The sequence below is a fragment of the Aptenodytes patagonicus genome, chromosome 1 (genome assembly GCF_965638725.1).
Source record: "Aptenodytes patagonicus chromosome 1, bAptPat1.pri.cur, whole genome shotgun sequence".
Classification (NCBI taxonomy): Eukaryota; Metazoa; Chordata; class Aves; order Sphenisciformes; family Spheniscidae; genus Aptenodytes; species Aptenodytes patagonicus.
The window spans coordinates 12570442-12585305 of record NC_134949.1 but is presented as its reverse complement, the minus strand read 5'-3'; the positions used below and the strand labels follow the sequence as shown (position 1 = coordinate 12585305).

Genomic DNA, 14864 nt, shown 5'->3' with positions numbered 1-14864 from the left:
TCAATCCCTTTGTTATTTTCGAAACAAATGCACAACATTTTTCTTCATTATTTCCCCATCTACCACAAGCTGTGTCACAGGTCCTAACACTTTTCTTGGAGTGATTTGCTACCTCTTTCATTCCTGTTGATTTTGAATCAGCACTCATAAATGTAGGTGTACAATCCTTGAATGCTTATCTTTTGGTTTCTTGTCATTTCATCATATTTCTTTACTGTGACTTGTTCTGAGCCAAAATTAGTAACTAATTCATTCCTGGGACATCAATGTTGTGAACATTAACACACACAGAGCACCCTTAACACCCACCTTTGCCAGTATAAGATAGTTCAGCTGAACCCAAGGGGTGCAACGTGCTATTGGGAGAACAACAGTAGTGCAGGTGTCGTGGTTTAACCCCAGTTGGCAACTAAACACCACACAGCTGCCCACCCTCCCCCTCTGTGGGATATGGGGAGAGAATCAGAAGAGCAAAAGCAAGAAAACTCGTGGGTTGAGATAAGAACAGTTTAATACTTGAAATAATAAATAATAATAATAATAATAATAATAATAATAATAATAATAATGATAATGATGATGATGAAATGGAAAGTAAAACAACGAGAGAGAGAGAGAGGAACAAAACCCAGGAAGGGGAAAAAAAAACCCAACCAAGAGGGGATGTAACCGCTCACCGACCGATGCCCAGCCAGTCCCTGAGCAGTGATCGCTGCCCCCTGGCCAGCTACCCCAGCTTATGCATTGAGCATGACATCATATGGTATGGAATATCCCTTTCGCCAGTTCAGGTCCGCTGTCCTGGCTATACTGCCTCCCAACTTCTTGTGCACCTCCTCACTGGCAGAGCATGGGAAGCTGAAAAGTCCTTGACTTAGTATAAACACTGCTTAGCAAGAACTAAAACATCAGTGTGTTATCACATTATTCTCATGGTAAATCCAAAACACAGCACTGTACCAGCTACTAGGAAGAAAATTAACTCTACCCCAGCTGAAACCATGACAGCAGGGCTGTCATTTTACATGATCAGGGCAGAGGCCTAAGTCTCTTTGAGATGTCAAAATGCTGGTCTGCTGGACAGTAAGCTACATGGGATGAAAAGCATGGTACACACTCCTCCTACATCATGTTACATGGGTGAAGAGTATTTAAACTTCGTTGTTAATTTACATCTCTAATGTCAGATATAGAAATCTCCCAGGAATTTCTTGTGGGTGTTTACCAAAATGGCAGCTTCTGCAGAGCTTATCCAGATACACTCTGTTTTGAAATTCTTATGTGAAAATGGATTTCTCATTAAGAATTCACTGGTCACTGTGGTACTTCTTATATGCCTCAGTCATCTCTTCATAGGTCATGCAACATTTCTTGCAGGAGAAAAAGAAGAGTGTTTCAGGAAGATAAATATCTTCTCCAACCAAATGTGGAATAAATGAATTTTCACTTTGGTTATCTTCAGTCCTGTGGCCATAAAAGCTTGGCAGCAGCTTTTATATACAAATTCTAAATCACTCACCTCTTTCATCAAAGGCTAGATCACCCAGTCGTCCATACGTGGCCATTTCTTGCTTCTCTTGTACCTGATTTTAGCCTGCTCTCCCTTCTGTCACTCTTGCCTTGTCACTTCAAAAGCAGCATCTCAAAGCATTTGGGAATGTGGCTTTTTCTAAAGTGACATCTCAGAGTTGAGAGACACTTGTGAATGTAGCTAAAAGTTACCATTTCACTACTGAGTTCAGTCTCTAATTTCTCTGCAGGCGATGCTGTCTGTAAACCGACAAGTGGTTTGAATTCTGCTTGACAGAAGAGTCTAGAGATGTAACAGCCCAGAGTCACAGCAGCTCTTAATGGCCAAAGTAACACCCTTTTAAAGAACTAGATAAAACAAATATTCAAGAAACAAAAGCTACCTCACCTACATGGCATAGTTTGTTTATGTTACACAATTTATTACACAAACTGCAATTTAAGAACAGGAAATATTATTTTTTTTGCCATAGGATTGTGTTAGCACAGTACCTAAACTGCTCTTAGTAATCCAGCTTTTGTTTTCTGCCTGTCTGGATCTTTAACTGGGCAAGTCCCACACTGATGTAAAACATGCTTTTGCAATTAATCTCTCTCCTTTTTCAAGAAAAAAAACCCGAAAATTACCAATTTGCTTCCTATCTTGTCAGCTCCAGGAGGAGATCAAAGGATGATTGTTAATACGAAGAGTTGGGTGCTCTGTAAACAAAAATTCTTTCTTCATTGCTGTTTTCCAGTACTCAAGAGACTATTCGAATAGTCTCATGAAACATTCATTTTAGTTGTCGACTATGGACTTTTTGAGAGCCCTACAACAAAACGGTGAAGAAGGAATGGCCTGTACTAATTTGATGAAAAAATCCTTTAATGAAAGTCTTGATCAACCAAGGTCACAGGAAGATTAATTTAAGATAATGTTGAAATGTGGAAGCACAAAAATGAAAAAAATGTGATCAAAGGGTGGTGACATAACTCCTTTTAGGTTAAAATCATGTGAGACTTAATGAAGAACACAGCAAACATCACAGTTAAAAGGGCTAAACCTAATGAAATGTCATCCATCCAGCGCTGAGAGCACAGTAAATACAGCAATCTTGTTTATACATGAGGGTTGTTTTACTGATCCATCAACACCACAGATACAACCAAGAGTTCAGAAGAGTATTTGGCATAATGGCAGTCTCACCATCAAGCATTTTTAACAGCTTAATAATCTACGCTCTTCTGTGGTACATGCCTTGATTCAAGTGCCGAGGACGATGCTTGTTTGCATCTGATTACCAAATCAGATATGTTAGATACAAACTGGGTGTGTACTTGGGCAATCATAATTAAACCAACCTCTGTTGTGAACATAATTGCTAAATTAAATTTACTTTTTAAACATAAATTAGAAATGATTCTCCCCTGTGTTGACTGACCCATCTAAAATTACCCATTACTTAATAGATTATGACTATGACTTTAAAACAACAAATAAAAAGGAAAATAATTCAGTAGAGAGAAAATGTGATCACGATGCAGCTAGACAGGTGGAAGAGTATAAAGCAGCAAATCTGGCTGCTGGATGAGAGATTATTCTGCAAAGTGTCTGTATTCAGGTCAGTGAAGGTGATATGCCTAGTTAATTGGTGAATAGAGCACAGCACTGAGATCAATGAAAAACATTGATAACAGATGAGAACATAGTTGGTGCTCCACGCATTTGGTGTAGCAAAACTGATATGCTTATGCAAAAGAATATATGATACAGTTGCCTGTGATTGTAGGGGGACCGAATTCAATGGCCCAGAGGTCTCTTGCAGTTCTGCACTCCTGAAAAATAGTACTGGTATTTTAATTAAAAAGAAGAGATGTAATCTGTGATACAGTGTTAGGACTCTGGTCATTTCGATGGGTGGTCACTATTTTGCTTCTCATTAACAGGAAATTGTCAAACACTTTAATTTTTTGTCCCTAGTATGCAGCAAGTCTTCAGGTTTGGTCCTTATTATGCAAAAATAAGCAGAAAGCTATAATTTTGTATATGAACTTCTTAGAGTCTCTCTTTCCATTATGGACAGATATGCTCTTTTAAATGCTTTAATACTGCATGGTTTATACTTCTAAAAAATAGGCCTTGAACAATCTGCTTTTATGTTAAGAATCCTGAATTCCTGGAACAGTAGAAACCATTTGTACAGCTACAGAATATGTCAAATGCAGAACTGCATGTTCACAACCCTTTTAAGGTGGACACTGAATTTCTTTTTATAAATATGTACAAATTATACTGATCAAGATCTGTAGGACCTATTGCATTATAGATAATAAATAATAAGTTAATAGTCATCTTAGTGAGGGGAAAAAGGAATTATCTGGGAAGGACTAGCAAAGAGGGAGCAACTTTCATTATAAATAGCGCATGGTATTACTGTAAAAAAATAAGGATGATGAGAGGATTAGGACTAATGGTCCTAGAAATGAACTTTTGTGATTATTTCCTGAAATGTCCTCTCAGTTTGACACCACCACCTGGCATGCAGAAGGATAGCGTCTAAGCAAATACAATTATTCACCTCTCTTGTGCCTATTCACTCTTAGCCTCTTGCGAGGCTGCCTGCATCTGTGAAACGTGGTCAGGTTGGCACCTCTGCAACGTGCTGGCTGAAACAGTTTCTGAGAGCTACACTACCAGCCTTCTGACACACAGGCTCCTTCTCACCCTTCTCGCTCTGAAGTCTTACCTGTTGCTATCCTAAACATTCACTTTAATATAAATTCCCACACCGACTCTTCATTAACCACCATCTACACCTCTCCTCTGATAAACCCAGCAATTTAGTCATTATTCTGAACTGACAAAAAAACCCTGCACCATCCTGAAAGTTATTGCATCTCTAACTGTGAAAACTGAGAAAAATTGGTAGCACCATTACAGAGACAAATAGCTCTGCGCTGCGTGTTTTTAATATGCATATTCATGTTTTGGGAACCATTCCTGAGCATAGAATTTTAAAGTAAAATAAAAGGGTGACTTTTATCTAAAGTAAGTTTTCTACAGTGTAACAGAAGGTTGAAAACATAATGATTTAACTTAATTTAGTATAATTGCAAAAGGAAGGCGATGCTTAATTCTAATCATCTGGATGAAAGTAAGTGCCAGCACTATGTCAGGAGAAGTTTACAGTGCCAACAACGTGGAACAAATTCATCCCTCTGCTTGGGAGGAAGGGGTGAACCTGCTCTCTTCCACTGCTAGGATAATACCACTGATTTTGAGTGAGTAATAGTAGATTTACACCGCTGTGCCTGAGATCAGAATCTGGCTTGTAATAAAGCTTCAATGTGTTTCAGGAGTGAAGACTCTTCTTCTTCAGGGACTTTAAGATAAAGCACACGTTTTAGAGCTTTGTTCAGGCTGAGTTTCAAAGAACGTGAATCACAAAGTGCTAGAAGGTCACTTTCTATCAAAGAGCACACTGTTATCTCTTACTCTCATATAGTAATATGCCATGAAGCAGCAGGGATTATGGACCATTTCTCTCAGTTTCCTCTCTGCCTTTTCTCACAAGTAGGGATGCCAGGTGGAGGCCATGAAGATTGGGTCTTCCCATCTTCACCCTCCCACCCTTTCCTCCCTTGACAGCCCATGGTTCACCAGGATGCTGAAAACCTGAAGACGACCTTTTGCCACAGCAAGCGCCCTGGCATCGACCCCTCCCAAAACAGCCCTGATGGAGAGGAGCCCGGTATAACACGCCAGACCCACTCCAGGGTCTCTTCTGGAGAGGGAAAATCATGGTGGTGGGACATGGATGTTTGAGAGCAAGAGGGGAACGGAGTGAGCACAATGAGCAAGGAGCAGTACCTGGGGTGGAAGGGAAGGACCCTGCTGCCCTGAAAGCCTCTCCCATCCGGGGAAAGAAACTTTAGCATTGGTTTAACTCTCCATGTGCAGATCAAAGGACACAACCCAGCTCACAATTATTTTCCTTTTCAAGATATTTTTCTCCCTACTTCTCAGCTCCCATAAGGCAAAACTATTCATTTCTGTTAAGGTAGCGCAGTGGCATCTGGGTGTCAGCTTTCTGGCATTTTGAGTTAAACAGTAACCATAAAGAAGGGCTTGTGAGAGACACTAACTGTTCTTGACGTCAAGTCTTCCCACAGTGGGGAACTGCTTTTAAATAATTTCTCTGAAGAATAAAATAGAATAGTTTCATGATAATTGTTTTATTTCCATGGAGAAGTGAAGGAAAAGCTGTAGGGCTTATATTGTTTACCATGACAGCTTGAGGATGCACACAAGGATTCCTGTTTCTGCTTTCACTCATTTTAATTTTTCTTTCTCAGTTCTCTTAATTTTTGTTGTTGTTGTTGTTGTTGTTGTTGTCCTCCCTGTTTCTCTGTAAATTCTTGGATTTCTTTTCCTTCTTGGAGCTTTACTCCAAGCTCTCTGCTCTCAGCTCCTCTCCGTGCTCCTTCCTCTGTGCCACTCACTCACAGCTTGTTAGACATGCTCTTGCCCATTGACCTCTCTGGTGCAGCAATAGCTGGTCACAACCCTTTGTAGATGATGGCCAATTCTCTCTTTCAGTGTGAAGGGTTCAAGCCAAGACTCAGGGATAGCCATTTTCAGAGAGGGTCAGCAATTCTAAGGGAAAACAGAAGCTGTCTTTTAGAGACAGCTGTACTGCACCCAAAGACAAAAAAGCATTTGTTCATCAGCATCTATCTATTTTGATCCAATCTCCCCTCACACCTTTGGGGAAGGGTGGGAGAACCCTAACAAGGATGAGCAAATAAGCAAATCAAAAATTATATGCACACTGATAAGATGAACTGGTATTTGAAAGACGTGCCTGCAAAAATGAGGGATAAATGTTCTTGTAACAGAAAAGGTGATTGGTAGAAGCACTACTATGATCCCAGCAGAGGAGGCACATTCTACGTGAAACACTTTAATAGATTTTTTTGACAATAACTTCCCAAAAAAGGGTTTCTTCTGATTCTTTTTTTTTTCCTTCTTTTTTTTTTGGATTACAGTACTTTGCCTTTGTTGGGCATGACTCATATGCACAAAAATGTGTTTATCACACATGAAACACATTTTCAGATTTATATGCTGAGGTAGCCAAAACATAAAGCTTTTGACTTTTAAAGTTTTAAAGTGCTTCTAATGATGACAGAAAGGTCTGATGTGCTTGAAGATATGACGCTCATCACCAAGGCAGCAGTAAGCTCAGGTGGAGGCATAACAAACCAATTTTCCTCTATGACTGGGTCACCCTGTACTGAGGTGCAGAGGTCTGGTTACATACACACCGGTGAGCATATATCCATAGGACTAACACTGGAAATGACATTTTCTTCTACGTTGTGTGGCCACATAAACATCAACTCATGCTTTAAAAGAAGAATGTCATATCACTTGGAAAACATCATAGTATCTTGGCAACTTATACTGGAAACTGGAAGGTATAAAAGGAAAGTATTACCCTATACTGCCCTGGTGCATCTACTTTTCCCAGAGTATCCACTACTGGCCAGAGTGAAAAGCAGGATGTTGGGCCAAATACCCTGCTGTTACTCCAGATGGGGAAGCAAATTTCATATCAAACATTTAAGATTTTTTGACAATAATTCTTGTATTTCCTGTTCAGGTGGAGGTCTGGGCTGTCTGATCATGTATTCTTATCACAGTGGAGAATTCAAATATACTAAGCTTTATACACAGAAGTGATTACCAAACACACAGTGCAATGAAAAATAATGTCCGGTAGGAGAGTAAGAAGGTGTCTTCCACCTTCATGAGCAACCACGCCTGAGCTGGTGTGTTTGATACACCAACATTTCTAGCAATACTCACTCACAGCCTCACTCACTTGATGTGAGCAGAGACAAACTGAGAACCTCGGTACTTATGAGCCATGGTCAGTCCCCTGAGAAAGCGTGGGGGCATGTGGGACTTTCCTATTTAAATGAAAGTGGGAAGAAGGAAGTGAACAGGAGAAGAAAATGTTCAAGAGCTCGTCACTGTGCACTATGCCCCTGCCAAGGACGGTCTGCACATTATCTCCTGGAGGTACATAGCCACAAAAACTTTCTCTTTGCTTTTATGGCAGCTACAGGCAATGCAGCGTCTTATGCTGTGGACTGCTGTGGGTATCACCAAGAGTCTTGGCAAAGGAAGCACACTAGTAGCAAGTACTGTAATGCTGAACTAGCAGATTATACCAAAGCAGCTAAATTTTCTTGTGCTGTCTCTCCTTTTCTTTCTTTCTTTCTTGCTTGTTATCACAACTATGCCATATAGAGTTTTCTTTGGAACATTATTCTAAACACAATAAGACAGCATACATTCTTTATCCTAATGGAATAGTGGTCGAGGTACCCACCATATCTCACATCCTCTGAATAACTTCAGGAGAAAACAGAGTGAGATAAAACCAGGCTACATTTTTCTAGTCAGAAAGTGGTGAAACCCCACAGAAGGCAATGCTCATGTGGATGAGGTCACAAAAGTAGGAGCTGCAGGAGCGAGAAAACCCAACTTTTGTTTTCTCCTGTGCTACTGAGTCATTGTGGGAACTGGGTCCAGGTACTTGAAGATCAATCCACACACAAATTCAAGAGCAATGAGCAATTAAGGCAGCTTGTTAATAAGGGCTGTGAGATCCTGACTATCTCTACAGAGATGACTCAAAGTTACCTCTGTATAAAAATGGTCATGTACTTTCTATGTCTCAGCCTCCCAGTTTATTTTTACACTTATGAATGAGTGTAAACCCCTATGACTTTTTAGTAAAAGGAACTACACAAATATAAAATATTATTTGTGGAAGTGAACTGTCACCATTCAGAATCTGACTTCTTTACATATCAACAACAAGGTATTTTTATACAGGTTCTACCATATAAGGGGCAGAGAGCATTTACTACTGTAAATTAACACTACCATTATTTTGTTGGTATGAAAGCAGCAGCAAATGTGCTGTTTCAGTTTAGTTTTGAATCCTGAGCAGAGCGCATATTTCACACAGTAATAGGCAGTAACTTCCATGGACAGGGAACGTAATTACAATGTCCTAGCTCCCAATGGCTGAAGGTTGTAAAGGATAATATATAGCACCTGCTGAATCTGCAGAAGAAAAAAAAAAAACACAATAAAGAGCTCCCTATCGGCACACTCCACCTTTTTCAGAAGGACTTTCTAATAGGCGTACAGGCAGGTGTTTTAGGATGGTTACATCACTGCAGCAGGTTTGACACTGGTATTTGATGGCTGTGATGACAGAATGGGAGGTGATGGGAATAGACTATTCCCTCAGTTATTCTAGGTTTTAAAATGCAGCAGTGCAAAACCTAGAAAAGTTTTGAGTTACCCCTTCCTTTTGTGCATCATAGTCCTCTTACTGCTATCTAAAGGATAGCTACCACCCATCCCGTAAAGATTTCTGGATTTCTGGGGCACAGGACTATAAAAGCAAGTGATGCAAAGATATCCACACTTCCACAGACTCCTCACTTCTGTTTCCAAGAACCTCTTTCTATTGCATCTTCTGAACAAGAAACACCAAGACAAGAGTGTCATCTTCTGCCATTCAGAAGCTGCAGAGCTTTGAAGACAGAGGGACACGTGCTTCCAGTTGGCCCCGTCGCAGACAGTGAACAATTATGAATGGACTAAGCTCCTTTATTCAGTCTTCTGCAAACATCCTTAGACGTTCTAGATTTGCAGAGTACTCCAGAAAGCTGGTGTCATATTTAAGCTTTGCTTTTAGATGCACGTGATCCCAACCATGTGATGGGGAACCTTAATTAGCGAGAAAGGCACTGTTTCTCACTCCTCTTCAGGTTATGTGCTAGATTACAGCATTGTTAAAATACAAAATGCTGGATTGTATCTGATTGCATAGCATTACAGGGTGATGCCAAGTTAACTTTTGGAGTTTCTGTCAAGAAGCTGACTCTGAAGGTGAAAAGTCTTTGGACGAAAGGAAACTCTGCCCTGAAGGTCCCGTCCCTGTAGAAGCTCTGAAGGTCCTGTCCCTGAAGAAGCTTTGCTCACCAATGTTTCACTATGCTCACTGTCACCTTCTGGACTCATCATGGCTTCTGCTGTCATGGTTCAACAGAGATGGGTACAATCGTTCCAACAACTTTGGCCAACCTCATGAGCATTCCTGAAGATTTAAGCCAGGACCTTGGACATGGAGTCAGATGGAGAGCACATGCAGCACAGGAGTGCTATGGCTCTGTGCTCCCATCAGTGCAGGTTTCTCAGCAGATGACCAAGTTGGGAGTGAAGCAATCCATATCCAATTAGTATGCTTGAATCAATCCAGACCCCAAGAGTTCCTAAATCTTTACTAACTTCCAGCAATCTTTACTTTCTATTATCTAGGACAGGCTTTTATAACTTATGTCATCTCTGTCATAAGAAAAGCACTCTAGCTGCAATAATTTTTCACAGTGTACATCATTGCAATTTATTTATTTGACTGGAAAGGAAAGGATAACTGAGAAAGAGAGCTTTTATTGTGATGTGCTTTCTATTGCAATGCTTCCCACAACCATGCCCATTTGTATTCCATCACCCCTGGGTTATGAGCATTTCTGTCAATGGGGATTGTCATGCCTGTAAAGACTTAACTCCTAATACCTTCAGATTAAAGAATTTTTCCCAGGCACTTTTTTTTTGGTTCACATTTTTATAAGACATAACAGTTAGGGGGTTTAGAGGTTCAGTGATCACCCACTGTCAATCCTATTTGCTTGTTTTCTTTGCCAGGAAGGTGATAAAATGTATTTAACCTGAGCCCCTCTGCAAGATCAGCTTTCTTTTCTCTACTGAATGTTCTCTTGTCTCATCCCTAGAGTGAAACTTGGCACCAATTTCATCAGAGGCAGACCTGAGCCCTAAACCCCACTCTCCTTTAGAACCGTTCCTATGTTCATATAGGTATTCAGGATGCAGATTCAGATGATCAAAGTGTCCTGAGAAAGCCACCAGCTCTCACTGCTTCCTTCAGCAGTTTTAACCATGGGAATATTGGCTAAGCTCTTTACGGTAGATTTGACTAATGTTGGGAAGAGAAATAATTTCCTTCTTGTAGTAGGGAGACTGATGAGATCAAGGATATCTCGTTCCATAGGCAGCATCTGGATATGCACCTCTGTACAACCTACTTCCCCAGCATCAAATTCTGACTTCGCCTGGACCAAAGAAAGGTCAGGTGGCAGAAAGTATATCTCACTGCCCCAGAACATGGAGCTGGGGCAGGAGGGCAAAGTCACAGATGGTTGGCAAAGTCAAATCAAAGAAGATTTACATAAATAAAGAAGTTTGTGGAGGGTCAGGAAAAAAGTATGAGAGGAGAAAAACAAAGAAATTAGAAGGGTGACAGGGAAAAGATGGTAAGGTCAGGTTAGAAATATCTTGCATCTTTCCAGATAAGAGTGGTTTTCTTTCTTCAGCTGAAAAAGTCAACCTAATCTTCCATGCTCAGAGAAAGAGCAAACCCAGCCACTACAGTTTTCATCTAACCCTACCATCGATGTTTCTTTTTCTATGAAATAATGGACAGTCACTAATACTTGGGTATGCTCTGTATATAAACACCGAAGGCCATCACAAGAATAAGCTTCCTCCTTATGCTACAGTATAATATAGCCAGGAGAAGACTGTTGCAACCGTGACAAAAGATAGATCTGTCTCTGAAATTTTTATCTGGTGCTAGAAACGAAGACACATGAGTCTGGAATGTGCTATATAAATGTGGAAGCAATGACAGAGGAACAGCTGGGATGTTCTTCTTAAAAAAAAAAAAAAAAAAAAAAAATTCTGCTGACCACGCTCTTTTCTTGACTCTATGGGCTACAATCAGCTCTGTTATAGTGGTATCATTTACAACAAACTTGATTTAAACTGGTTGCATTACGGCAACTGGGAATACTATATGGCCTTTAATGTTCTTAAGCTTATTTTGCAGTGAGAGCATGATGGTTTCTGTACAGGCATTTGCTACTGAAATGGGAAATAGGTGGGCTGTTTGCTGAGTCTGTCAGCTGGAACACTGACAATCGCGACTTGGACTGCTTCAATGTAAATATAATTTTCTCAGACTTCAATACTCGGGGTCTGATTCTTCTTTAATGTTAGTATACATTAATCTACTTCATTCTTCTTATATTTTATTTACATCACAACAAGAAAACATTCCCGTCCTTTATGTTTAACCATAGGATGTATTTACACAGCTTGTAGAAAGTGATGGTGAGAAATTTTCAAAGCACCACCATTTTATTCCTATCTTTGTTTTCCCCTCCCCCTTTACAGAGGTCCAATGTGTCAGTGCTGCGCCCTGAAAAAATGTGTATTTGCAAGCAAAGACCCTGGGCAGTTTTCATTTCGTAGCGAGAATAAATGTCAAAAGACTTGCTTCATTTCTTAAATCAGATTTTCACTGTTAAAGCCCACTTTAAACGACATTGTACTTAATAATCACATAATCGATAGACAACGCTACTAGTTGGACATGTATGTTTCATTTGGGTTGAGTTTGCTCATTTCATTTCTTCTAGAAACTTTTCTGCCTGTGAATCTTCAATCCAGTTTCTCTAAATGTGTCCAGTTAAGTTCTGAAATCTAATTTGTTCCTGTTCAGCATTAGACTCCCATGCTTTCTGATTATGTACATACACATCTGGAAATCAGCCTGATTTGGTTTAGTTTCTAAAACTGCAGCTGCATTCCCTTGTTTTATAACTACGGTCAATGTGAATTAGGCATCTGGAATCTTTCTGTCACTCAAACCTTTTTAACTCTATTTATTTCTAATATCTCTCGTTGACATTTCTGCTTGTCTGATGGTGTGCAAGATGTTTGTTTTCTTTTTCACAATCCCACAGTGCAATTGTGTCACTTTCCATGAAGCACACTGCAGACTACTGTCAAATTATCTACCTGTACAAAAGCAGTAATGGGATCTGCATGCGGTGTTAAAGTTCCATTTTCGCTCCTCTCCAGCGGTAGTGGAATTTTATACTGTAACTCCAAGCATTTAGGTCTATGAAAATTAATTTTAAAAGACTGTAACAAGTCTGGCAAGTAACATTTGGGGGTTTTATAAGTACCCCGCAGAACATGCTTTCTAAGCACCGACTAAAATGTAATACCTCTTGCAATGGGTAAATGGCATAATATTTATATCGTTTGTTTTCTATGCGGGAAGCTTTTAAAGTTATTCTGTTCTTATTGAAAATCATATTTGTAATACAGAGAAACTACTACCTTAAAATGGAGAGAAAGTACAGGAGTCCAGTAAATACAGTCATTTTTCAAAAGCATCCATAGGCATTATTAAGCAGCCACAAAAATAAATCCGGCCACATTTTCTGGAGAGGATCCATACTACTCACAACTTCTCACAGCCATCCTTCTGCCTCCTACTTGCCCTACTTTTGTGCTATGGAGCCACCTTCTCCCAGTGAACATTTAAAGAAGCAGTTTCCACCAGAGTGAACTTTCCTGCTGCCCCACGAATCACCTGGCACTGGTCACTACGGAGAAACACGGGCCCCTTCCTCGGTCCCCTGCCTGCACCCCACACATGCACAGACGGAGGCTTCTCCCACCCCTGAGCTGCGAGTTCTGCTGAGGAACGTTAAAGCAGAGCTGCAGTGTCAGACTGAATGGCCATTCGATACGAGGCTCTTTCCAACAAGCACACTTGTAGAACAATTAAAGGAGTGCCTTCCTCCCTCCTCCTCCTCCCCCACTTGGTCTTGTAGTAGCTGAACATGAACTTCTCCCTCGGATAAACAAACACTCGTACCGATAGGTATACTTCTGGCCTTTAAGGAATTTATTCTGGTGTCTTTTTTTAGGATTTTCAGTTTTACCTGTCAGTTGCACTCACTACTGGCTGGCATTTCTTTTTCACCTCTATCGTGGGTGGCACGTTATCTAAGACACATGTTTTTCAACCCACTTACCTAGTTCCAGCAGTACAGACAGAAGCTGCTTTATTAGCAGTATTTGTACCACTCGTTTGCAACAAACATTTTTTTTAATTTTTTTTCTTTTTTTTTTTGGTGAGCAGTAGTATTGGCATGAGGTTCTGATTTCAGGTAAAACAACCACTGCCCACTACAGCCCCTCAGCTAAGTCAAACAGTCAAAGCAAGCAAAGCAAAACAAGCCAGTCAGACATTATCAGAGAGAATGGTGATTAGAACAAACAACAATACAGGGGAAAAATGCATGGCTATTCAGAAACAGTCTTTTAGGGACTGAAGAAGAGATATGGAGCCATTTTTCACAAGGTTCACGAGAAAATGTCAGCACACAGATGCTACTGTACTGTCAGATTGCATCTTAATTTGGCCAAAGGGGACCCAGGCAGTCACCCCTCACAGACAAATTTTAAAGGCCCATTACAAATCTGATTTATTGGTTGCTAAGAATCTTCCTGCTATGGTCTGCAGATTTTGCATGACATGGAGCTGAAATCCAGCTACAGATAAATGTATGCTTCTCTATATGATTTAAATCCATCTGAATTCAATATTTCTTGGACATCGGTCAAGCGTCCCCCCTGTCTGCCCACCCCCTTTCCTCCTAATACCTTAAGGCAGTTTACTTCAGAATGAAGCAGAGCATTAACCTGTACAAAATTGCTAATTAGTATAGAACTCTCTTGCTGCCATTAAAAAAAAAGAAAAAAAGCAAATGCCTTTTGTTCTAAAAAGGCAGGGAAAAATTTTCAGGAACAAAAGAAATGCATCTGCCCAGCAAGAGAAATGAGAAATTGGTGGGATTTGTTTTAGATGTTTAGGCGTCTTGGTGTAACGGCAACCATTCAAATAAAAATGTTAATTTGCTTCTACCTTCCAACCTTTTTAAAAATTCTGTTGGCTTTTTCCTTAAAAAAAAAAAAAAGAAATCACATTCCTTGCCTGCAGTGAAAAGCCAAAGATCATAAGAGTGAAATGCATTTGGAATAGCTGAAGAAACACCATTCAAACTTGCTCTACTTGAACTGCCCATTGTTACGATTCAGACAATGTACAACAACAATCACAGCTCAACTTCTAATGATGCCCGCATCACAAGAAATTCAAAGTCAACAGCTCTTTTTATTTCCATGAACATCATAATCAAAGCCTTCATTTGCAGTTTCCCTGGCAAAATCCTAACAGTATCGGAACAGTCATCTGACAATTTGTGAAAGAAGCATGCAGTTAGTCTTAAAGCCTGGTGTTTCGTGCAGGAACTATTCTAAACAAAGACAACATCAAAAGCAACACAAGAATCGCGCAAAGCAAGTCCGACTCAGCCCAAGTTTG

At 40.1% G+C, this 14864-nt stretch overlaps 1 protein-coding gene across 13 annotated transcripts in view; it reads right to left on the bottom strand.

Annotated features, from left to right (window-relative positions):
- Positions 1 to 14864, bottom strand: part of MAGI2 (membrane associated guanylate kinase, WW and PDZ domain containing 2) — a 776332-nt gene that overhangs the window by 398754 nt on the left and 362714 nt on the right. The gene's annotated exons all lie outside the window — the stretch shown is intronic.